The 26,258-nt window shown below is 36.9% G+C and overlaps 1 protein-coding gene across 3 annotated transcripts in view; it reads right to left on the bottom strand.

The window, feature by feature from the left end:
• Positions 1-25,319, bottom strand: part of LOC311298974 (activin receptor type-1-like) — an 81,633-nt gene extending 56,314 nt beyond the window's left edge. The window contains exon 1 of one of the 3 annotated variants that reach the window (XM_084422346.1): positions 25,024-25,319. The gene's annotated coding sequence lies outside the window, so the exon portion shown is untranslated. Of the gene's footprint in view, positions 1-3,453; positions 3,540-25,023 lie in introns of those variants that run through there. The other 2 variants (XM_084422348.1, XM_084422347.1) reach the window with 2 other exon arrangements.
• Positions 25,320-26,258: the final 939 nt, after the last annotated feature.

The following is a 26,258-nucleotide window of genomic DNA, read 5'->3' as shown; positions in this document are numbered from 1 at the left end:
TTGAGAAGTTTGGTTTACGTTCACGATGTTAAACTCAATCCCATGGCGACTGCATCGGACAATTGATGTCCTATCCTAACATTTAGACACTGTCGCAAGGGAAATGCCACAGTGCGTCTACGCTCAGTAGCTACATCGTCAAAGTTGTGTTACCATTCAGATTTTATGGTATTTCCCTGCAAATAAAATATACGTTCCCCATTCAGTTCCAGAAATCATAATACGTTGACCAGGAAAGGAAATCTAGCCTCTAACTCCCACTGTATCTGTAGAGTCTATACTGACCGCTTCTACCCACCCAAGACCGCATCCAAATGTGCTTGGGTCGTTTTTTTTCTCTTCTGACTCAGCACACAAGAACTACTGCGCTCATCTCTTGCACATCCATGTTTGTTTGTTTCATCTATCATGCGTCTCCTAGCAACAGGGTGCGTGTTTCTGCGCGAGTTTGTTGTGTTCGGAATGACTTGCAAGTCTGGTAGTGTATGATTCTCAGTCGGCAAGTGTATGATGTCTGCAGTTTAAAAATCTGTTCAGATTTTAAAAGTTGTGTGTATTCCAGCACATTTAGAATGCGAAAGTTGATCGGATGAGATTTAGAACAGTATGAAGTGTGGTTACTGTAGGTGAAAACAGGTGCGCTACAGAGGCCCTCAAATACAACCATATAAAAGGGTTAGCACCCCACGGCGAAGGTGCTTACTAGCCGGAGTGAACTTTTCCGGAATGTTTGCTTTGGCAAGCTATTTTGAACTCTGAAACAAAATGAAACAAACTCAAAATTAACTTTGTTTTGGCCTGGTTTTGTTTGAAATGATAACATACGATCTAAGCAAGACGCAAGCTGCCTCCATGCCTCCAGACCGTACAACTACACTATAGATTTGGTCCCTGGGGCACCAAAGGCAGTGCCTCCTCAAAAAAACTGGATGAGAAAAATAAAACAGCACAAATATTACAAAATGTGACATTGCAAAGTGTAAAAGTCACTTGTTTTATAAAGTAACAGTGTCCAACAGAGACACCCACAGGTGAAGTTACAGCGGGAGGCACGCCTACTCAGTCCCCATTGACTTAAAACAGACACCCTAATGAGTGCAGCGGGTTTAGTGGAGGGTAATTGAGAATGAATGGGGGAAAGTCACGTGAGAGGAGGCAATATCTCCATCGTGCTTTGATTGGATACGACTGGATCCCACCTCCTGTTTTCGTGCGCGTTCTTGAATTGGCCTGAATGAAGATAATGATGGTGTTAATGGGAAGACTAATTGAAGAGTAAGTAAACATCTAGCCATTTCACTGCTTTATGTCACATCAAAAAACATGATGACTGTGGGTTTTTTATTGAGCAATCATCTTGGTGAATTTAAAGTTAGGCCTACATCTTAGTGTCTGTGACACGTTTGTACAAGCTTGATGACTGCTGAAAATAAGTTGACTATTAAAAAGAAAAGCTGAACATTAGTTCACAAATAATATACAGTTTAAATTGTTACTGCCTTTAGTTATTATTTTGGAATAAATGTAAAAATGCGTAAAAACACTAACTTGATCAAATTTATAGGCCTACTTGGTTTTAATAAATATAAATACATAGTTATTGCTAAAAATACAAAAAGAAATGTGTTTGGTCTCTTTTTTTATGTAGTTTATTTAACCAGGAAAATTAAGTGTAACGGACATAAATTTACATTTGATATAGGGCCTATAGTATATTAAGATTTTTATTAGACCCCTCTCCGCACTCACTAAGATGACTGCAGGCCATTCAAGTGGACTGAGAAGGCCAACCAGGCTTTGAACAAGTTGAAGCGGGGTGCAGAGGAGGTGCGGCTAAATTTGGTTAGATATGTGGCCGCAGTGGCGCCTGCAGCTGTACGGCTGAACAGAAAGAGTTCAGCCGTGCATACCGTGAACGCTTCGACCTGAGAAACTTTTTCTGTATGAATATTTCAGCAGTTATTATGTCTGTCCCGTATTACTGTCGACTGAACCAATGATTCCAATCATTCGTGAATTATTTTTAGTTAATTCTTACTTTTGAGTGAATTGGCCAGAATAACGGTCTGAGATGATTCGGATTTGTTCGGAATGCTCTGTCACTGAATCATCTGAAGCGGTTTCTCAGTAAATAAAACAGGCCGTTTATCGAGAGAACAAATAGGAATGTTTTCAGTTGTTTCACTGGTTTGAACTACATAGCCTGGCCCAGTGGATAATGGAACGCAAGCTCAAAGAAGCTGCATTTACTCCCGGTCCTGGACTGTTATTAAACAGCACTGCAACATCCAGTGAGAAGTGTTTCAATTCGACACACTCCTTTCTGTTAAAAACCACAAATCACTCTGTGATTCAACTAGTTTTAAATCAGATGAAACAGCTTCAACATTCCCAACAAGACGAATTAGGAAAACAGGAGAAATATTGTGCCATGAACAAAGTTAAAAATACTTTTTAATCCTTGTATCACCACCCCTTACAAACATTTAACATGAATGTATTGTAGTAACTCTTTCTGTATTCACCATGGTTTGGTCAGAAATGTGAAATATATATATTGAATATTGTTATTAATTCATATTGTATTTATATTGTATTAGATTTATACAATACATTTATATTGTCCTTTTTATTGTATTAGTTATGTTAGGGGAATATAAATAATTTTTGCTATACAATTATGGCAGTTTCTTTGTGAAGGTGTGTGTATAGTTTTTACCTGTGTTCAGGCTACTGTTTTTTTTACATATTGATTCATAATATCAGTTGACAGTGGTAGTGAGTAGCCAGCATGGTTTTACCTGTGACTTTAGCCAAGTCAGTCTCACTGTCAGAATATTTTCATTTAAGCCTAATAAAATAATTATAAATAAAATAATTCTTACCAATAGCTATGAGCTTGTGTAATTCATATAATTGTTCCAAGGAAAATACTTGTACACAGCCCTAAATTGACAAGTTTTTATTTATTGTGGTCTTATATCTGCATACTGTTGGGTATCATGTTTCTACGTAAATACAATACCTTTAAGGTTTACTTTAGCTTATTTATTGAAACTGCTATGTTGTTGTTTCACTCCCATCCCCAACCAAACCCAGGCCCACCTCAACTTATCGATTTGATAATCCAACCCTCAAATGAAGCTAATTGAATAGCCCTGGTATAGAGTCTGGCTGCAGGGACCCTTCTCTCTTTCTCTCCAGTCTTTTTCCACTCCACTGATATAGCTTTGATATAATTTATCATAAACATTTATCTTGATTATTTTATGGCCTGTCTTCAGTAAAGAACAGATAGCAGACCTGCATTGCCAGAGATACACATACGAATCAGATCGTCCAGATCGAAGATTGCCCAGATCAGACTCAACTTACAGGCACACCAGCATGCAAAAAACACACGAGCAGTCTGATATGTGCATGACAGTCAAATAACATGCAAGACAGACGTACCATCATCTCATGAGCAGACGTGCAGCCATGTCTGTGTGTGCAGTGTGCACAACTCCATCTGCCCTAAATGACGGAGAGTCTAAAATCTGATCCCCTTTAGAGCTCTGCAAACCAATGCTCCTCTCACTCTCTTCTAGCCTCATTCTGCTCTCCTCCTCTTCAATTTTCTTTCTCTTACATTGTTCTGGCTGCACCGCCAGCTGTTTCTGACAGCCAAATTATAGTGCACAGAAAAATGATTGCTACCCCTCTTTCTCAATCTCTGCTCTCTGAGACAGTGTGGGCAAATTACAAACTTAACCCTGCTGTGAAATACCATCTGCAAAGTTTCTTAGTAGAGACAGGAAATGTAGAGTAGGAAAAGTAAAAAATCAGATGTGGACAACATAACTTCTGAATTAATGTTGCTGTCCAATTAGTACTTATTCAGGTTTTTAAAATAATACCTGCCAACTGCCAGATGTGGGTGAAAATCAACAATGGTGACAACTCACTAGCCAATCACTAGCCAATTTGGTGGGTTTTGATTCATTAACAATGTCCTATCACTTTCCATGTTATCACTGTCAGAGTCCTTCCCTGAAGAGGAGCCTCCAATTTTAGCAACAAAGTGTAAAGAGGGTAGCATGCTGGATGAGGAGCGTCATGCCGTGTCTTTAAATCATCAACACATTGTTTTCTATGAGCATACGCACACCAGCAGCATGACTCTGCAGGGACTGTTTACGGCTGCAGAGACTGTTCAAAATCATGCCGTGCCACAGAGCACCACATAGTTTTCCATTGAATAACATTGACAATGAGCACAGCTGTTCGTTGTCTTCTCACCTGTTCCCTTCTTCTCTCATTAATACTCACCTTTTTTCTGTGCTCACTCTACACTTCTCTTGTGCCAGAATGCTAGTGAACCTTTACATTCACCCTTGCCTATCTTGATAGTTTAATTCATAATGTTACTCTTTTTTTCTTTTTTCTTGATATAAAATTTGCACCGGAAGATCATGCCTCGTACGGAGTATAGTATGCGCCAAAAAAACTAATTAGCTTTTTGACTATTGAGTGATTTAGATCAGTGGTTCTCAAAGTGTGGGGGCGCACAGATACTGCAGGCAAGTGTGGGGGATCAGCAGAAAAAAAGAACAAAAACAGCCGTTGCTATGGCGTTCAAGTGCGTGAATAGCGGTTAGTGCTCTGCCTTTATTCACCTTATTCCGGAAGTAGCACTGGGTGGCGCCATCCGCGTAATCTCACTTCCTGGTTTAGCTACTTAGCGCTTTGTTTGCCCTGGTCCAATCTGTTATCTGTCTTGATATAAGTAGATAGACTATAATATTATAGCCAAATGCGTTGGCCTATGGTTATTAACAACTGCTGCAACGTACTAAAGTACATTTCACTTGAAGCTTTTGAAACAATGCCACAATCAAATTATTTAATAGCTGTGTCTTTCTAATAGCTATTACTTAGTTATGAAGATGTGCACAAACACTACTACATGTAAAGTTTGAAACATTATTAAAAAAAATAATGAATAAATAAGAAAAATGGCATAACATTGCTAGAGTGCCTTCTGTATGAAAGCAAACACATCCTGAATGGAGACCTTTTAACATTGCTGGTATCAGTCCTGGAACGTGCCCTGTGTGAACAGTTTCATAGAGTCAAGTCAAGTCAAGTCACCTTTATTTATATAGTGCTTTTTACAATACAGATTGTTTCAAAGCAGCTTTACAGTGATAACAGGAAATAATGCAACAAAGTTTGTTTCTGCTGTACATAGTCCAGCTTAAGTAAGTTCAGTGAGGGTTCATTTTTGTTGTAAAAAAGTTATTAATTTAGTTCATTTAAATATTCAGCCTCTCTGGAGAAAACAGTGGTGGGCATCAGTGGGCATCAGTGGACATCACTGTTTTCTCCAGAGAGGCTGAATATTTAAATGACCTAAATTAATAACTTTTTTATAACAAAAATGAAACCACTGACGGACTGTCCCGTATTAGCATGTTTCCGCCTTCAGCCATTTGTATACTGTCTGCCAAGGCAGAACTTTATGTGTCTTGTGTTACACCCCCTATGGAAGAGAGGGGTGGGGTGAGCAGTTGGTCATTATCATTTAAAGAGACATGCAAAGGTGACTCTGTTCACAGGTCGCTGTGAACAGAGCTGTTTTTGAGGAGGTAAAAAGGGTGTTGTTTTACACAACCATTGAGAAATTTTAACCAAAGTATGTTACAAACTTTACATGAAGACCCTAAAGCATCATACCAACTTGTGGAAAATGGGCATCCGATGACCCCTTTAAAACCGCATTAAGCCTCGAAAGTGATACTGTTCCCCAAGCGGCTTTCTAAGCGTACCCTCCGAGGTGGAATGGAACATGGACAAGCAAAGCGAACTTTGAGCTTCGGGTTCACACCTAAACAAGTTAAATACACACAGAAATATGCCAAAATGCCTGCCTCTGTGAATATTCCCTTAAACACCGTCGGTTATGTCTCAAGTGAACATAAAGAGACATAAAGTTGCATGTATAACAATATACTGGATCTGTGCACTCGGTCTTAAAGTGACAACAGCCTAATGTTCCTACTGCAGCCAGTGTCATTAATATTAATTGTTTTGTTGTTTAATAAAAGACAGAGAAAACAATAAAATAAAGTAATAAAAAAATTACATTTATTGACACTAGAGCTGGGCATTGACACAAATTTCACAATTCGATTTCGATTCACAAGGTTATGATTCGATTTGATTTTGATTCAATTCAATTCGATATTGACTAATTTGGTCAGTTTAATCATTAATCAGGTTCAGTACATGGCAAATTTCCTCAAAGAAAACATTTCTCTCAACTAATGCTGTAAACTAGACAGGGAACCCCAGTTGGTACATCATTATAATATTAAAGTCGCCTTAAACTGGAAGTTGCGACCAACTTTAATTCAGTATTGTGACGTATTAAAATAAATGGTGTGGCTTGTTTTTTTTCCCACAGGGAATTGATTGGATCTAAACAAGTTGCCGTTCCATTCAGCTCGATGTAAAACCTCACAGAAGACTGACAATCGGAGAGGATGTTCTACCCAAGCCATAAAAACTGACATCATCAGAGAACAAAGGCCATTCTAGAGGGGAAGTACATTTTCTGATTTTGATCAAAGATTACAAAAGACAACTTTTATTTTTATTTTTTTTTTGTGTAAATCAACTTGCAAGGATGAATTTTTAACCATAAGACTAGTAATGTGTACAAAGTAAATAGGGTCAATTTTGATTTCATGCCGACTTTAAAGGTTGAAAATTAACCGATTTGCAGGCTACTTAAAATTACACACCGGGAAGTTTTTATAATAACGTTATAAAACATTTTAAATTATAATTATGTTTATTATGTAATATAAACATTTAAATGGTCAGGTTCCTGTCATTAAATGGATTTATTCAAACATACATTCAAGGTTAAGTAAAAAATACAATGAATATGCAATTTAGTGCATATATTTAGCAAAATGCTCATCTCTATGTCACAGTGATGTGGCGTCTGCAATGTCTCAATTCAGACAAAGATTCTAACTGGCATGTACTGTTTCAAGTCAGACGCTAAACGGTTTGCACAGTGCCTCATCAAGTCGAACACACCTTTTGTCTTTGTTAGTGTTGGCCATGTGCTTACTGATTTGAGCGTTTTTAGTCGTTTACACCGATCCGTGTGAATGGTGATAATTTTGACAGTGGTGTCGTCTGTACACAGAAAACTCAAAGGAAAAACTTATCCGTTTCAAGCATATCTCTTCCCACATGTTCTTGCCAGTTTGTTTTGTGGCGTTTGTCCAGTTTGCTGCGTTATATGCTCTTGCCTGGACCTAGTCTTTGCTGTGATACATGCAGTACTTTTGGTTTACTATTTATTAATTTACTTGGTTCATTTATCTTTGGTTAATTGCATAGGTCATTTTGCTAAGTTATATCCTCATTTCTTGGGGCCTTCTCCCTAGTCCTTTATTTCAGATCTCTACTTTAGTCTTTTGACTTTCTCCCTAGCATTTAATTTTTCTTTCCCTAGTCAGTTTCTGGTTCTTACTTCTAATCTTGTACTTCTTTGTCCCGGTCTCTCTGTGTTTTGTGTTGTGTTTAGGGATGCAACAATCTGATTTTCAGTATCAATATTGACTCCAATACTGCAATTTTTGCTGGATCGGGTATCGGTCAGACAGGAGTGATTAAAATCCGATACTGTGCATACTCATGGTTGTTACTGTTAAGCTCTACAAAAGACAAAACAAAACATTATAAAGTACCATAAAAGTTTTTGCGCACTACAGGGGCTTTCACACTGGGTAGTTCTAGGAACTAGCCACCAGGGTGGTTCCCCGAGAACTAATGGTTCTCCTAGGAACGCTTTTCCTGGTTGCATTTGCACCGCTGGTAGAACCGGTAGTGCCGGCGGACCTTTATTTTGACTGCGATGAGAACAACTGAGCTCACGGTGCTCGCATTCTCCGTGTTCATTAAGTTCATGATCTGTCTAACAGTCCTATCTAATTCGTCATTAGATAGAACTGTTAAACTGAACTGTTTTGCTTGGTCCCCTCAAAGTTGCGTTGGATTTTCTCCTTAGCGTAAAGGTTAAGAGGTCTATCTATCACGGTTTTCCATGTTCGTAGAGTTAGTTCCTGTAGTAAATATATAAGCTATAATGTGTGTTTACACAGCCTTGTTAAAAATGGCGAGTACTGGTGTTTCGTGTGCTTTCGGCCAATCAGCTTACACTAACGTCACTGGTAGTTCCTATAGTGCTGGTTTAGACCCTACTCTGAAGTAGGAGCTAAATTAGTTCCTCCAAAAATCGTTCCTATTCCTGCGGTGCGAACACGCCAAAATCTCATGCTGTGAGTTTGGGTTGCTTAACGTTCATCTGGGAACGCGGTGTGTGCTATTTCACAAGATTTGTAACGTAACTCATTTGTAAATTTAAGCCAACACAGGAGAATACATAAATATGTTTCAAAATATGCAAATTGTTGTTCATCGCGATTTCAAAATAAAAGTTTAACCCCTCGCTCTGAGTTTGCATGTTTTGATGTGCATATTTCTTTTTTAAGAAATGACAGCTTGCATGTCTATCGTACAGAAGTGACCAAATATTAAATATTAAGTGGACATTGAATTAAAGGATTAGTTCACTTTCAAAAATTATCACTTTGCTGATAATTTACTCACCCCGATGTCACCCAAGATATCCATGTCTTTCTTTCTTCAGTGGAAAAGAAATTAAGGTTTTTGAGGAAAACATTCCAGGATTTTTCTCCATATAATGGACTTCAATGGCAACCAACGGTTTGAAGGTTCAAATGTCCGTCTCAATGCAGCTTCAAAGTCTTTACACGATCCCAGTCGAGAACTAAGGGTCTTATCTAGCGAAACGATCTGTCATTTTGTAAAAAAAAACTAAAAATTAAAATTATAATTATATATAATAATAATAATAATATATAATAATAATAATAATAATAATAAATATATATATATATATATATAAATAAATAAATAATTTCTTTTCGACTGAAGAAAGAAAGACATGGATATCTTGGATGACATCGGGGTGAGTAAATTATCAACAAAATTTTTTTGAAGTGAACTAAATGTTGTTTGGCCAATATTAAAAAAGGATTTAGTCATGCTGTAGTGTAACAACAACAATCACCAAGCCGTCGCCGCCCTCTGCAGGCATTTGTTATCAGTGTTGGGAGTAATGCGTTACAAAAGTAATGCATTACAGTAACTTATTACTTTTTGCTGTAAAGCAGTAGTGTAAGGCATTACTAATCAATTTTCAGTAATATTTTACTCGGTACATGTTCAGTAACACTTGCATTACAACACACTTTTAGCCCAAAATTTTATTGTTAAAAAAAAAAAAAAAAACAGGGGAAAAAAACAGCCTTTGTATTGTATGACATAGTCCAGTAAAGGCGTGTTTAGGGCAGGTTTTGCAGGAGTGCCGCGAGGCATGATTTCGGTCTCTGTGCTCGCGCTGGCCAGTGAAAAAGCGGTTAATGGGAGAATATGGTAGAAGACTGTACATTCGCAAGATGGACGTATGCGCATTACTCTGTTTGTTCTGTGTTTTCTTTCTAACCAGACAGCAGTCTGTTTTCTTTCGTTTTGAATTGTTCTGTTTAAAAGTAGACATGTCTGACTGTGAGGCAAGTAGGCGCTGAGTTTCGGTTCATTTATGAGACGAGCCAACACGATCTCATGAAAGTGCGTATCTATAGCACGAATTATATTTCTCGTATCATTTATACGCCAAAAAGAGTTTTTGCGTTCAAATGATACGCACTGTAAACCCCTTGGGTAGGATTAGGGGTGAGGAGTGCGTGCGTATTACACGCCATAAAGTGCGTATCATATGCACGCGAAAACTGGGTATCATATGTACGTATATATGTTCAATATATTGGTATTAAATGCATCTTCTGAGAATTTATATTTCAAGTTTTTACTGCAAATGTCACGTCCATAACGCTGGAATTGCCCAATTTTAAAGAATTTATCCTCAACTAGTTTTGTGGTGTAGGTCTACGTATTTTATAATGTTAATTTCAAATAATACTAATAGTAATGTAAAGATGTGGTAGCTTTGGATCTGGACGGGAAGGATAACTCTGGGGGTTGGAAGGGGTGTGTCGTGATTCTGCCTTCTGAACACAGGTTCGTGGAGTGTCGCGGTTTCATATCGCATATCTTTACAGCCCTAGTCATTTTAGAATGTTAATTTCTACTTCTGTAGTTATTTTGGTGAAAGTAACTAAAAAGTAATACAGGAGTAATGTAACGCATTACAATTCTGAGACAGTAATATTGTAAGGTAAAGAATTACTTTTAAATAACAGTAACAAGTAATGTATAATGTATTACAGTTTGGAAGTAACTTGCACAACACTGTTTGTTATACATCACATAATATAAGTTATGCTTAAAGAATTGTTTACATGGTGTATTTTAACATTGTTGTTCAATAAAACCGATATGATTACTTTGATGAACCAATTATTATTATTGTTTGTTATCATATATTTGTATTTTAAAGGCTGTTGTTCACTTGGATCCATCTTTATTACCACATCTTTATCCTATTACTCGATTTATCGATGGAATAATCGGTAGAATACTCTATTACTAAAATAATCGATAGCTGCAGCCTTACTTTACTTTTGCTTTAAAAAAGGATTTCATAGAAATTTGGATTTCATTTGTTTCACTACTGAAGTCCTCTGTTTATATTTTTTCATCATGCTGGAGATATCTGTTTAAATCTGTCGTTTACACATTTCTGAGAGTACTTGCATTTTAATACTTGATTCCAGTGGACTCTAAACATTGCATTTGTTTAATGTGAAAACCCAACTGTTGGGGTTTAATTGAAACAGAATTTTTTTTCCTTTGGAGAACACTCACAGCTGTAATGAACAGAAGCCCTGGGGCCTCATTTATAACCGTTGCGTATGCACAAAACAGGCCCTGAAAGAGGCGTACGCCACTTCCGACGCATAAGTTGTGATTTATAAAAACAAACTTGACGGGAAAATTTGCGCACCTGCACGCAAACTCTGACCCATGCGTACGAACGTTTTGGAGCTGGAGCAGTTTGGCGACACCGATGGTGAGCTGGAGTTAAATGTCTTTTTGGTCACTTTTAGACAGAAAATCTAAAGACATATACAGAAAGATAATACAAAATATAATTTCACTCACTAAGCCTATCACTTGAAGTAAATATCCATCCCTTCTTAAATGTCCGAGCCAGCGAGCGCGTTGGGCCGTTTAGTGAAACTGACGCAAATAACAGTTTAAATAAATAAAATAATGATTTAAACTATGTTTTACTTCTGATATAAACATTTAGATTAAATATGCCATTCAAATTAATGGAGTTTAACACTTAAACATGAAATCATGATTGAGAAGTTACAAAAAAATATATATATTCAATCAATAGAAATATTTGTTGTGGATGCGGTGTTTTTGAACACTTTTCCTGTGGCGTGCTGTGTTTTAATGTTTTAACCACAGAGATAATTGCTTATCATGATAATACCAGATTGTCTGAGAAAATAGTTTCGTGCAAATAATGCCCAAGGGCTATCTGTTTCCATTAAAAATATAAATCAATTAAAAATACACTTCGGCCAGTGGAAAAGATTGAGAAAAACTTTCTCTGAAATGTTTTTTACACTATTTGATTTATGTATTCAAAAACAAGGCAAGATATAGGCAACTACTTGATTTTTATTAATGTAATGTGTCTTGTACCGTTAAACGTTATCACGTGGATGAATAATCATATGCAAATGATATGCAGAATGAGGATCTGCATAGTAAAACTATGCGTTGTAAGCTCCATATATGGTTATTTCGGGGTGGAGACGCATGTGCGCACAATCTTCCGCTGACTGGGATTTATAAAGTGAATTCTGCGCAGGTTCTGGCGTACGAACGGTTTTATAAGTCTGAATTTTTTTTTGCGTACGCCATTTTTGGCTTTCGGGCGCACGTACACTTTTAGTAAGGTTCCTACACACAGTTTTATAAATGAGACCCCAGAACATGTGGATATATTGACATTAATCGTTTAGATTAATAAATTAATCGTTAAAAAAAAATAGTCGTTAGTGGCAGCCCTAATGTAAGTTTTTCCAAAGCCATTCAATAGCTTAATGCAAGAGACAGACACATATTTATGTTGTCCAATTAAAGTTGACGGAAACTCATGCCTCCACCGCAGCAGTCAGTCATTCTCCATTCAGCATTCAAATAGGGTGTCGCAATCGGTTACGACAGTCAGCGTGGTAAAACTCTCTCCAAGATGATTCAGTTTTCCCATTATTATACTTGATCTGTAGATAAATGTCTGTGGAACTGCATAAAAGACTATCTTGCTGGAGTTTACTGCTCTTTCTAAATTATGTGGTACTCTGCTTGGAATGCCAAGCCTGACTTAATAATAAATAAATAAATAAATAAAAGAAAATAAATAAAGTATTTATACTTTAATTTCCTTATTTATGTATAATTGTATTTTTTCCACATTTACTTATTTTTCATTTATGTATTTATTTCCACATTTATTTATTTTCACATTTATTTATGTATATATGTATTTATGTCTACATTTATTTATTTCCACATTTATTTATTTCTACATTTATTTATTTCAATATTTCTACATTTCTTCCTCTGTATGCTAATGAGGGGGGCGTGTTTTACCGCAGACATAGCAAGTGAGATCAGAGTGGCAGTGCTGAAGCTTTGAGGCCACAGTGACACCTTGTGGTGTGACCAACCAATATGCAAGTGGTTTGTGGACGTGCCTGTACAGGTCACACAGGGAAAGAATGACTTCGAGATGGGTAACATGGCCAAAATCTTATATCAAGGTTTACTTCCTTTAATATCACCCTAACTGTATGTAGGCTATATAGGTTTACCATACATAGGCCTACTCTTTATTCCGGACATGGCTGTAAAACATCAGCCGGTCGGGAATTCTGGAAATGTCTTGGCACACAAGAACAGAAGCCGCTGATAACAGACACTTTGACACGGAAGCGCGTGAAATTATCCACTATTAAATCACATTTCATGTAAATGTGCAGGATGAGGCCGATAAAAGATTGTTTATTGTCGATGCACTCGCTCACCAGCTCAGAACGAGGAGAGAAACCAGCGCACATTTCACTGAAGTCTATGCAAGCATACTCAATCTGTTTGAAACGCGACTGCAAATTCAGTTCACATTCACGTTTCCTAATTTTGCATGCGCAACGTGACAATTTAAATGCTTAAAAATATAATGCATATTCCAAAGATGCTGCTCTTAGATACTGATTAATCACGTATCTTAGGCTAAATCATCAATTGGAATTATTCGGGATTAAATCGAACAAAAGGTGCATCATTTAAGCGCAGTTAGTGAGACACACATCTCATGCCATGCATTGTAGATACGTACACAGCTAACTGCATTTTTAATGTATCTTCCAAAAACAATGTTGACAGCAACAGTAGAAACCAACTTTTCCATAAAGAGGTGATATTTCTGCTGTAAATTGATTTCCAGGGGCTTTTTTTTTTTTTTAAGTATTAAATGTATGCATCATCATGTATGTCATGTTCTTAATTTTAATCAATCAATTCAGTTAGAATAATAAGGCACTATGGGCAGTTACCAGTAAAATAAAATCCGTATCAACAAAATCCTTCTTCCCACTGCAGATGTTGGACGTGCAGAAGCGGACTCTGAATGGCATTAGATATTATTTACACAGACTGTTTAATGCAGAGGAGCCATGGATGCATTTACACTGCAATTACAATTGCAGAAATAATGTTATGAGACTGTTTTAAATACAATATAACATTTTGAATATAGAAATATGAAATGATGGAAACAATGAAATGATACGTTTAAATATTAAACTGAAACAGCCAGTAGGTGAATCGTGTTTAGTTCACTTAGTTTTGTCATAGCCACGAGATGATAATTTGTGGGAACGTCATCCTTATGAGATCCTATGTTGAATGACATATTTTCGTTAACTGCGCAAACTGTTAACTGCGCAAACAACCTGTGTGACCATAGCAACCTGGCACGGATAGGCCTATAATAATATTAATTTTCTATTAATTATAATTAAGAAATAATTATATTAACATTTTGCCAATTATATTGCACGTGATGGTGCCTATCCAGCAAGCAATCGAATGAAGTTTACAATAAATGATCAAATAATATGCCTTATAAAACATTTGTATCTATCCCATCCACCCTCTTTTAAATTCATTCACTGCTCGTTTATTTTTTTATTTAATATTTTTATATTATTTTTATTATTATTATTATTATTATTATTATTATTGGTTACATTTTTTATTCGTTGTTAAGTAGCCTATTTGCTTTATTTTCCCCTTCATTTCCGTATCACTTTACCTGATTAACTTTCTGTATATTTTAATTAAAGTAGCCTATATATTTTGTAAATACTGTAATTGCCCGAGCAATAAAGTTGTGACTTTATGACTGCATTTCTGTAGATTACCAGTAGTCTACATGTGACGATAAATGAGGGCCTGTTTTCATTTGTAGCCCCTCCTGGCCATGACAGCATTCAAATGAAGTTGAACAACTGCCTTATTCTGTGTAAGAAGCCACATCATCTCACAGAAGGATGCTAAACTATCGTTATGAAGCGAGTTTGGAGTAAAAGCATGTTGTCTTTTGTTGGACAAGAGTATAAATGTTTCTCATGTTTGGAAAAATGTTTGACACGTGTTGCTTTTTCAAATGCACGTTATAAGTGACTCAAATTCACAGCGCTTTCAGATGGAGCAGCGTTTACAGAGCCGTATATCAATGACAAGCTGTGCATAAAAAAATAATTAATAAATAATATAAAAAACAAAATCGCAGCCTTTGCGATTTCAAAATCGCTACAAGCCAAAGCGGTTTAAGTGCGATTACATGGAAATGGCGATTAATCATGCAGCCCTACTTGTAATATTTGAGAGAGAAAAACTCTACTGCAAATCTAAAAATCCAACCACTGTAAGCACCAGTGGAGTTTTACTGGCATCTAATGGGGAATATTTGGTACTGCACCCAAACAAAATCTTAGAATATATAATTCTCAAATTTGGAACACAACTTGTATAGATTTATGGCTTTACATTTCTAGCCGTTTTAGAGTTCAATAGGTTTCATAAAATATGTATTTAATATAAAACAATGTTCATAATGTTCAAAAATCATTTTCATATACTTAAACCTCTATAACTTTTTTATTTATTTTCTGTTTTTACGTTAAGCTTTTTTTTACTTCAACAATAATCTGCCAAGGGTCTTCTTTAAAATGAGACCAAACTTAAGTCTGTGCTCCCAAGCTCCAAATTTAGCAACATAGCAATCACCCAGAACACCGTAGCAACTGCCTATCAACCACCCAGAACACTCTAGCAACCGCCTAGCAACACCATAGCAGCCATCCAGAACACCCTAGCAACCACCCAGAATACCCTAGCAACCGCCTAGCAACACCATAGCAACCATCCAGGACACCCTAGCAACCACCCAGAACACCCTAGCAATGCCCTAGCAACCACCCAGAATACCTTAGCAACTGCCAAGAAACCATAGCAACACCCTAGCAACTGCCTAGCAACCACCCAGAACACCCTAGCAACTGCCTAGCAATACCATAGCAACCACCCAGAGCACCCTAGCAACTGCCTAGCAATACCATAGCAACACCATAGCAACCACCCAGAACACCCTAGCAACCGCCTAGCAACACCATAGTAACCACCCAGAACACCCTAGCAACTGCCTAGCAACTCCATAGCAACCACCCAGAACACCCTAGCAACTGCCTAGCAATACCATGCAACCACCCAGAACACCCTAGCAACTGCCTAGCAACACCATAGCAACCACCCAAAACACCCTAGCAACTGCCTAGCAACGCACTAGCAACCACCAGGATGCCCTAGCAACACCATAGCAACCACCCAGAACAACATGCTAATCATGTTAACATCATGCTAACAACATGCTAATCAAGCTAGCATTCATGTTATCAACATGCTAATCAAGCTAACATTCATGCTAGCAACATGTTAACAGAGAATGTCTAATAAGGCGAAAAGTTTCACTCTCAGTACACTTCCGGCTTCTGAACTGGTTGCAGTTCCACTCTGGCTCCATATGAGGGCGCTCACAGGACGAGTGCAGAATGAATGGAGGTCTATGGCGCTACAGCCATCAAAATCCACTTTTCTCAGGATATAATTTTTTGTCTAGTAATTTAAATGTTGTATTCGAAAGGAGATGCAAAGAAATTACACATTGCTGGGTGTTAAGCTGGGTGTGAGTCACTTATTTGCTTTAAAAAGTCTTTTAAAGTGTCAATGACGTCATACACATCGTACGACCAGAGATACTGCTTTACGGTAATCCTTCAGTCACTCTGGTGCTTTCGCGCTCTGCACTTTGTTTTCTCTCGAGGCATCGACAACACAGCTGACAGGTAAATACACCTGTGTTTTTGTTTTGTTTGTTTCTGGTCCCGCTTCGGATGCCACGATGCCATCAAGCGGTTTCTCTGGTCGTAATCAGTCCTTCACTGACCAATCAGCGTTCATTAGCAGAATGCTAGCGTGTTATGGGCAACAACAACTCAACCTGTTAGAAATCGAAAGGACATAAGTACTCGTTCATTCAACTTTCAACCTATAACCCATGTTGAACTTGCAAAACCTACACTCAAATCTGAGATTTCTCAATGGCAATCGGGTGAAAGAGACAAATTTAGCTGTCTAGCCCCATAGACTGCCATTCATTTTGCACTCCTGGCGATCGCCCCCAGTGGAACTCTGGTGGGACTACAACCAAAATTCGGTACAATAGGACTTAATAGGGAGTGGGCAGACTCTCCGTAGACGGGCTCTGATGTTAATCAAGCTAGCATTCATGCTAGAAACATGCTAACAACATGCTAATCAAGCTAGCATCATGCTAATCATGCTAACATCATTCTAACAACATGCTAATCATAGTAAAGCATGTTAGAATGTAGTAAATCATGTTAGAAACATGGTAAATCATGTTATAATGTGGTAAATCATGGTAAATCATGGTATAACAACATGTTAATTGTGTTAGCATCTGCCCAGTGGCGAGTTTTGTCACTGCAAGCACCACTCACATTTTCTTCAAGAAATGTACATTCTAGTTGGAATTTTACTATTTCACCCAATTTTGAACTAGGTACACAAAATAGTTCCTCAGCACCTTTTGGACAAAAATGTCCCCATTAAACCCATTAAAACTGTAATTTTTAATCCCAGGGCCATTTAACTATAAAATGAAGCTAACTTTGTTAAGAGGGTTTCCTCAAGGCAAGGCCTCAAAATCACATGTGGCAAGGCCTCAAAATTAAAAATGTTACTATTTTTTACCAGATGGTGCCATTTTCTCAGGTTTGGCCTTTAAAGCAAATACTCGCTTTATTCCTGTTTTCTGCTTCTGCATATTATAGAGCCAATTGGATAAATTATGCATCTATAATTGTGTGGGTGTGTTGGTATGGATGTAAGAGTGTGGTTTGTATGTGTGTAATAAAAAAAATTGTGTGTGTGTGTGTGCTTGTTATATTTGAGAGAGAAAAACTACTGCAAATCACAAATCCAACCACTGTGTACCAGTGGAGTTTTGCTGGCATCTAATGGGGAAAATGTGGTACTGCCCACATCATCTTACTGAAAGCAATTATCAACCTCAAATTTGGAATACAACTTGTTTAGATTTATGGCTTTGATTTTCTAGAAGTTTTAGAGTTCAACATGTTTCATAAAATATACATTTTACATAAAATATAAATGTCATAAATAATTTAAACTTAAAATAATTTTAATTATAAACTTAAACCTATATAACTTTTATTTTATTTTATTTATTTTTTACTTTTTTAAATGTTTTTACTTCAACAATAATCTATCAAGGGTTTTCTTTAAAATGAGACCAAACTTAAGTCTGTGCTCCCAAGCTTAAACTTTTTGACATGGACATTTTTGTCCACTATGGACCAATGTGTAACATTTTTTAATTGATGCACAAGGGATTAAGGCACACTATGCAAGATTTGTACCTTAATATAACAGCTTCGAAATCATTTTGATGGTAAACGAACTCGTAGTAGGGCAAATCATCCCGATTGCAAAGCAGGGGGGGACGCCGCTGGCAAAACCAGCAATACAGGTTTGAGAGGTGGCGCCCGACAAATCTCGCGAGAATCACAACTTGGTTTATAGCACGACGTCACATACAGCAACAACATATGAAACAGCCTCTATGGAAGACACTAGCATGCATTTCAGACATGAATCATGGTAGAGTCAACGAAGAAAAAACGAAGAAAGCGCGGTCGGAAGAGTGCAGAGATGGCTCTGCGTGAGTGGTATTTACGACAGTAACGTTAAATACAAGTACTAATTTTATTTTAGGATTGCTTTTACTTGATTTTCATTTTTTTGTGTTTATTTTTGTATTAAAAGTGTGTAGTTTCTCTGTTGTTATGTTTGCCTGTAAAGCGCTTTGAGAAAGCAACTTTTAAAAGGCGCTATATAAAATAAATGTATTATTATTACTCCACATCGACTCTAGTGGTCGCTGTTTGAGAAAAACGGAAACTACATGGTGTGCCTTTAAGTAACTGCAGAAGAGGAAACAGATGTGATCAATTTAAAAATACTGTTCATGTCTGGCTTTATTGCTCAGTGTTATTTCAGGGTTTAGATCTTCTCTCAAATGAGACAGAACATCTCTTCTATTTTTGACTTTTTATCACCTCTTAACTTTGACTAGACTGATTTACTAAACAGGGCACATTAGCGTGAGAGCGAAATTCCAAAAAAAGTGTCTATGGGAGTGGAAAGTTCTAGGCGTGATCTACTGACGATCCGTAAATTAAAGAACACAGATGCAGCCGGATCATTTCCATAATGACCAACGCAATCTACCAGTTAGCGTCTGGATTAAAACATGTTGGTGCGCAAGCACCAGTAAATTGACGAGCGCAAACCTTAGTAACTCATGTTGCATGATTCATTTAAATACTCTCCTCCCATAAATTTTACTTCTGAAAGGGAAACTCCTACAAATGCATTTGCAATAAGGTCTAGAGCAAAATAACTGTGTCCACACCTTTTCAGCGCAAATTTTTCAGTGCGTGTCTTTAGTATATCCTGACAGTAGTTTTTTAACGCCAAAAGAGGGTTTGCGCTGGCGCAAGCTGTAAGTAAATCTGGCCCTAAGCATGTTGCATAATGATTGTTCTAAGAATCTCAAAGAATATACTATTTGTGTATTTTTTCCTACTCTAATTATGTTCTAGTTGAGGTCATTTGTAACGCAAGTAGGGCCCAAATATAAACTCAAGCTTTAAAAAATATAATTTTTAAACTCTGGGCCCACCAGGAATTTCACTAGGCCCACGTTACATCTCAAAGCTGGAGCCAGGCTTGATAATCTCACCTGCGCATAAGCAACTTCTTTTCACTTGACTGCTTAGACTCTCAACTTGCTCCACCTGCACATGTACAGCGGAGAAAATGTCAGAGACAGAAGCTGTTATCTCTATCCCCCGTCGGAAAAAAGTTGCATTTTGCAGTATGGGAATACTTTTGTATATACTAAAAACTAACGTGTGGTTGTCCTCGAGGATAGATATCCAATTTGCAAAAAAATGGGCACAAGTGGCTGCAAAAGGAGAAAACAACATCCCTCCGGGCCATGTCCCGTTTATAACTTAAAATCCCACTGTAGTCAATTTTATCCCTTAAAGGGGACATTTCATGAAAATCTGACTTTTTCCGTGTTTAAGTGCTATAATCGGGTCCCCGGTGCATCTACCAACCCAGAAAATGTGACAAGTGACAACCCAGTAACTTTGTTTTGGTAAGCCTTTTTCTGCAAGCATGTAAAAAAATAAGCCGATCAGTCTGACTTCTGATGCCTCCGCCCCTTAATCTGCTAGTTTCCACCAGCGGCGCCGCCATTTGGTTTTCGTAAGCGACAACAGTGTAACCAGTTCTAACGCAATGGCAAAAGTTCATGCAAAAGGTTCTATCGTTGCTGCACAGACAGAAACACTATTTGACCAAAAAATGTCACAGCTGTCTTAGAAAGACCTCAGTGAACTGTGTCAACCTGTGTAAAAGTTAAACATGACGGTACATGCAAATCAATGAGATGAATCAATGTAACTCCACAACAACTACATAAATGTATCCACTAACCATTTAGAAACGTCCAGGTCCAGTCTAAAAGTTGCAACCTCTTCCTGAGTCACAACAACTACATAAATGTATCCATTAACCATTCAGAAACGTCCAGGTACAGTCTAAAAGTTGCAACCTCTTCCTGAGTCTCTCCGTAAGACTGCACTCTGCTACTGGTTATTTCTGAGATTCGCGTGTTTTGTTATTGCCTGAGTATCCGAAGCTCGTGTAAAGAGGCAAATTTGACAAGCTATAATAAATGATCTGGGGGGTAATTTGAGCTGAAATTTCACAGACACAATCTTATATATATATATATATATATATATAAAACATATATACAGTGGGTACGGAAAGTATTCAGACCCCCTTAAATTTTTCACTCTTTGTTATATTGCAGCCATTTGCTAAAATCATTTAAGTTCTTTTCTTTTTTTTTCTCATTATTGTACACACAGCACCCCATATTGACAGAAAAACACAGAATTGTTGACATTTTTGCACATTTATTAAAAAAGAAAAACTGAAATATCACATGGTCCTAAGTATTCAGACCCTTTGCTCAGTATTTAGTAGAAGCACCCTTTTGATCTAATACAGCCATGAGTCTTTTTGGGAAAGATGCAACAAGTTTTTCACACCTGGATTTGGGTATCCTCTGCCATTCCTCCTTGCAGATCCTCTCCAGTTCTGTCAGGTTGGATGGTAAACGTTGGTGGACAGCCATTTTCAGGTCTCTCCAGAGATGCTCAATTGGGTTTAAGTCAGGGCTCTGTCTGGGCCATTCAAGAACAGTCACGGAGTTGTTGTGAAGCCACTCCTTCGTTATTTTAGCTGTGTGCTTAGGGTCATTGTCTTGTTGGAAGGTGAACCTTCGGCCCAGTCTGAGGTCCAGAGCACTCTGGAGAAGGTTTTCGTCCAGGATATCCCTGTACTTGGCCGCATTCATCTTTCCCTCGATTGCAACCAGTCGTCCTGTCCCTGCAGCTGAAAAACACCCCCACAGCATGATGCTGCCACCACCATGCCTCACTGTTGAGACTGTATTGGACAGGTGATGAGCAGTGCCTGGTTTTCTCCACACATACCGCTTAGAAATAAGGCCAAAAAGTTCTATCTTGGTCTCATCAGACCAGAGAATCTTATTTATCACCATCTTGGAGTCCTTCAGGTGTGCTTTCATGTGTCTTGCACTGAGGAGAGGCTTCCGTCGGGCCACTCTGCCATAAAGCCCCAACTGGTGGATGACTGCAGTGATGGTTGACTTACTACAACTTTCTCCCATCTCCCGACTGCATCTCTGGAGCTCAGCCACAGTGATCTTTGGGTTCTTCTTTACCTCTCTCACCAAGGCTCTTCTCCCCCAATAGTTCAGTTTGGCCGAACGGCCAGCTCTAGGAAGGGTTCTGGTCGTCCCAAACGTCTTCCATTTAAGGATTATGGAGGCCACTGTGCTCTTAGGAACCTTAAGTGCAGCAGAAATTTTTTTGTAACCTTGGCCAGATCTGTGCCTTGCCACAATTCTGTCTCTGAGCTCTTCAGGCAGTTCCTTTGACCACATGATTCTCATTTGCTGTAACATGCACTGTGAGCTGTAAGGTCTTATATAGACAGGTGTGTGGCTTTCCTAATCAAGTCCAATCAGTATAATCAAACACAGCTCGACTCAAATGAAGGTGTAGAACCATCTCAAGGATGATCAGAAGAAATGGACAGCACCTGAATTAAATATATGAGTGTCACAGCAAAGGGTCTGAATACTTAGGACCATGTGATATTTCAGTTTTTCTTTTTTAATAAATGTGCAAAAATGTCAACAATTCTGTGTTTTTCTGTCAATGTGGGGTGCTGTGTGTACAATAATGAGGAAAAAAAAATGACCTTAAATGATTTTAGCAAATGGCTGCAATATAACAAAGAGTGACAAATTTAAGGAGGTCTGAATACTTTCCGTACCCACTGTATATAAAACAGTATATCAGTCTGGCGAGTAAACTAAAAAAATGTACCAGCCAATGGCGATTCTAAGTGTGTGTAGAGGGTGTATATATATATATATATATATATATATATATATATATCGAGTCCGATAGTGCATTATATATATATATATATATATATATATATATATATATATATATATATATATATATATATACACACATATACAGTCCTGTGCAAAAGTCTTAGGCATGTTAATATCCCCCCCTCCAAAAAAATGGTTTTAAGTTAGTTATTTATATATTTTGCTGTAGTGTGTCAGTAGGAAATATTAGTTTACATTTCCAAACATTCTTTTTGCCATTAATTGTAATAATCCAGTGAGATTTGTGTATGCACAAGGAATCTGACAACAGCCAGGATGATCTGATCTCACCATCATCGAGTCCGTCTGTGATTACATGAAGAAACAGAAAAAACTGAGACAAACTAAATCCAGAAGAACTGCGGGAACGTCTCCAAGATGCTTGAAGAAACCTTCCTGCAAAGCTACCTGAAAAACTATGCGCAAGTGTACCTGGACAAAAGACGTTTTAAACGCAAAGGGTCGTTACACCATATATTGATTTAAATTAGTTAATAGAAGTTAAATCATAAATAAATTCAATTTGTGATTTTATTTTTGAAAGCATTCTCACTTTACAGCATTTTAACACAAGTGCCAGTACTTTTCACAGTACTGTAGCTTTGCAGGAAGGTTTCTTCAAGCATCTTGGAGACGTTCCCGCAGTTCTTCTGGATTTAGTTTGTGTCTGTTTTTTCTGTTTCTTCATGTAATCACAGACGGACTCGATGATGGTGAGATCGGATCATCCTGGCTGTTGTCCTTGTGTATACAGAAATCTCACTGGTTTATTACAATTAATGGCAAAAAGAATGTTCGGAAATGTAAACTGATATTTCCTACTGAGACACTACAGCAAAAGATATAAATAACTGACTTAAAACCATTTTGGGGGGGGGGGGGGGGGTATTAACATGCCTAAGACTTTTGCACAGTACTATATATATATATATATATATATATATATATATATATATATATATATATATATATATATGATTCCACCAAATCAGCTTATCTTTGTAAAATGGCACAGCTTTTTAAGTATCTGAATGGTTCGGTTAGAAATATATTTCTAAATGATGACCGAAATATATTACTATTGTACAATAGAATGTACTTCTCAAAGTAATAATAATAAAAATAATACAATTTATGTAAACAGTAAGGAATGTCATTGTTTTAATTTAATAAATCTCTTTTGTGCTGCAGTTTGGCAAAAAATAAAAGAATAAAAGTTGTTCATATTTAATTTACATTTTACATTTTGAAAACATTACATTTTAAAACATTAATCAAATTGTTAGATTTATGCATTCATTTCCCACCATTTTTTGACAATATATTTCTATTAAATCATAATAAGTCAAATAAATTTTCTGAATAAAATACATAGGACTCTTTTAAAAAATTACAAATTGTTAATATAAAAATAAAAATAAGTTGTTAGGCTAATCCATATTATTAAATGTAATTGACTATAAATGTTTTAAATTATTGAAATTTGAATAAACAAAAAAGTTTGTTATGATAAGGCATTTGTTCAAATTTCATTAATTTAACAGTCATTTTAACTGATGATAATAAGAACTGATTGTTTAATACCATATAGAGTATTATTTCTGAGATGGTTATAATACCACAACAGTCATTTTAACTGTTGATAATAATAACTGATTGTTTACAGACCTTGAATAAATTTTATTTGAAATAATAATAATAATAATAATAATACTTAGGAGAACTAAATTAAAATAAATTATCCATCTAATAGGAATAATTAACTAGACTTCTTTTTTATAGAAATATATCATTATAAGCCAAATCAAAGAAATGTATTGATTTTTACACTTTTAAGGGCATTTTCCCATTATTTTCTGTCTTTGCTGAAGCCTACAGACAAGAATATAATATATTTCAATTATTCAATTTGACTATGAAACATACTTACTTTTGAATGAGTGGAACCGTCCTAGAATTAAAATATTATGTCAAAAAAACTATCTCCATAATCTCCATATGAATACTGTAATGTATGTTTTATTATACACAGTGGACTGCTAAACATAGACATAACTATATCTGTAGGTCTACATGAACTAAGTAAATGACATAGTGTGACCTCTCTGAATGTCTTCTGAGAATGACTGAATGAGATGTCCGTCTCTAGGCTTTGTTATGCTGAAAGCTCAGTGTGGAGCTGATGGCTCCGCAGAGGGTGAGAGTCGAATTTACAGCCCTCGTCTGCATCACAAAGACACACTAACAAAGTGTCGAATGTCGATTGCTCTCAATTTTGCACCAACTTGTCGCCGAAAAACCTTCCAAAATCCCAACTCAGCATGTCCGTTTGCCAAAGCTTTTAAATATGGAAATAATTTTAAGTTATCCTGATTTTAAGCCTTTCAGATCCTGTATCTGATGGCTTTGTCTCATGTTGCACAACACTTTTTTGAGTTTTTTTTAATGGCATATTAATATAGTAGTATGCTATACACTTCGAACAGAGAGACTGTCTTCATATAAACTCATTACAGAATAAGCAATTAATTTCTAGTAATACGAACAACAACAAAGTTCAGTTTAGTAGACCAAAACTTTAAAAGTAAAGCGAAGCAAGCAAACACGCGATTCTTCAATAAAGGCAATTGCAAAAACATAAATCTTACCTTCACAACGCGTTCATAAAAGCTGGAAGAAATGACGAACGCCTCTCAGACCTCAGTCCTGTCGTGTAACGAACAACGCGCATTTTCCGTCTACATCCATAAACTTCATCAACTTCATGCAATGTTTACGATCGAACCGTAGTCGTGCTGGATCCTTCCTGCTTTCGCGTGTTTTACTAACTGTGGATGCATGGGATAGGCCTGCAGTAGGAGGAGCACACACACACACACACACACACACACACACACAAAAAAAAAAAAACTGGATACTTTCTCGTTTCCAGCCAGACTGACCTGGTGTTACAATGTATTCGGCTCCTAAGATATTTGGTTCCACTGGGTGGCGCATGAGTGAATAAAGTAATTTTCCTTGATGTATTATTCGGATAAATAGGTAACGCAAGGAGACAGCAGAGCAAATATGAGAGAATAACCTAAGGTGCTAGTCTCTAGGCTAATACGTTTTAATTGGTCCTTTTGATGTTATTGGCCCTTTTTTTAACTTGTGAGGCTTTAAAATACATTTGAATAGTTTTTTTTCGAAAACAAAGACTGAAATAAACCTCCACAAATGTATCTGCCTAATAAAATGCATGTAAGCTATCCTGATGTGATTATTCTGTCATCCTTAATTTCTTGCTCATTTTATAGATAGCCAGTGTTTCACAACCTCCACAGGCCCATCACTAAGACTCAAGTACCCCTCATCACCATACTACATTTCTTTCCTCATATTATAGTGGATATTGTATGACATTAAAGTTACAAAGCTTTAACAATATTGTCCAAACAGTGGACTTTTTTTCAACACTTTTGTCTTTAAGATGGGTCCACAAAAACACATAGCAATCCTTGGTTTTAACGAGTCATTTAGTAGCCATCATTTCTGTCACATTTGTTTAATAGAAAATAATAATTCTGAAACAGTATACAGTGAAGATTATCCTAAGGTATAGTCCTTCGTGGGAAAGAAATCTTTGAAATGCATGGCCAGCCTCTCCAGGAAAACCCACAATGTATGGTTTGAAAAAAAAAATTCTACACTTAATAGACAAAAGTATTTTCATGTTTGCAATAACTACTCGTTCGATATAATGCATTATGTTCTTGAGGATGTGGCTCAGTACGAAATTAAATTGCTTTTTGGTTATCTAGAGGACTTGCTTTTGAGTGTTTATGGATATTTAAAACATAAAAACAAAGCTTATTTTGGAGAGTGCTGGTAATAGCATTGG

The sequence above is a fragment of the Rutilus rutilus genome (assembly GCF_951802725.1).
Source record: "Rutilus rutilus genome assembly, chromosome: 10".
Taxonomy (NCBI): domain Eukaryota; kingdom Metazoa; phylum Chordata; class Actinopteri; order Cypriniformes; family Leuciscidae; genus Rutilus; species Rutilus rutilus.
Note: the sequence above shows the minus strand (reverse complement) of the source record. Positions and strands in the feature narration are given on the sequence as shown.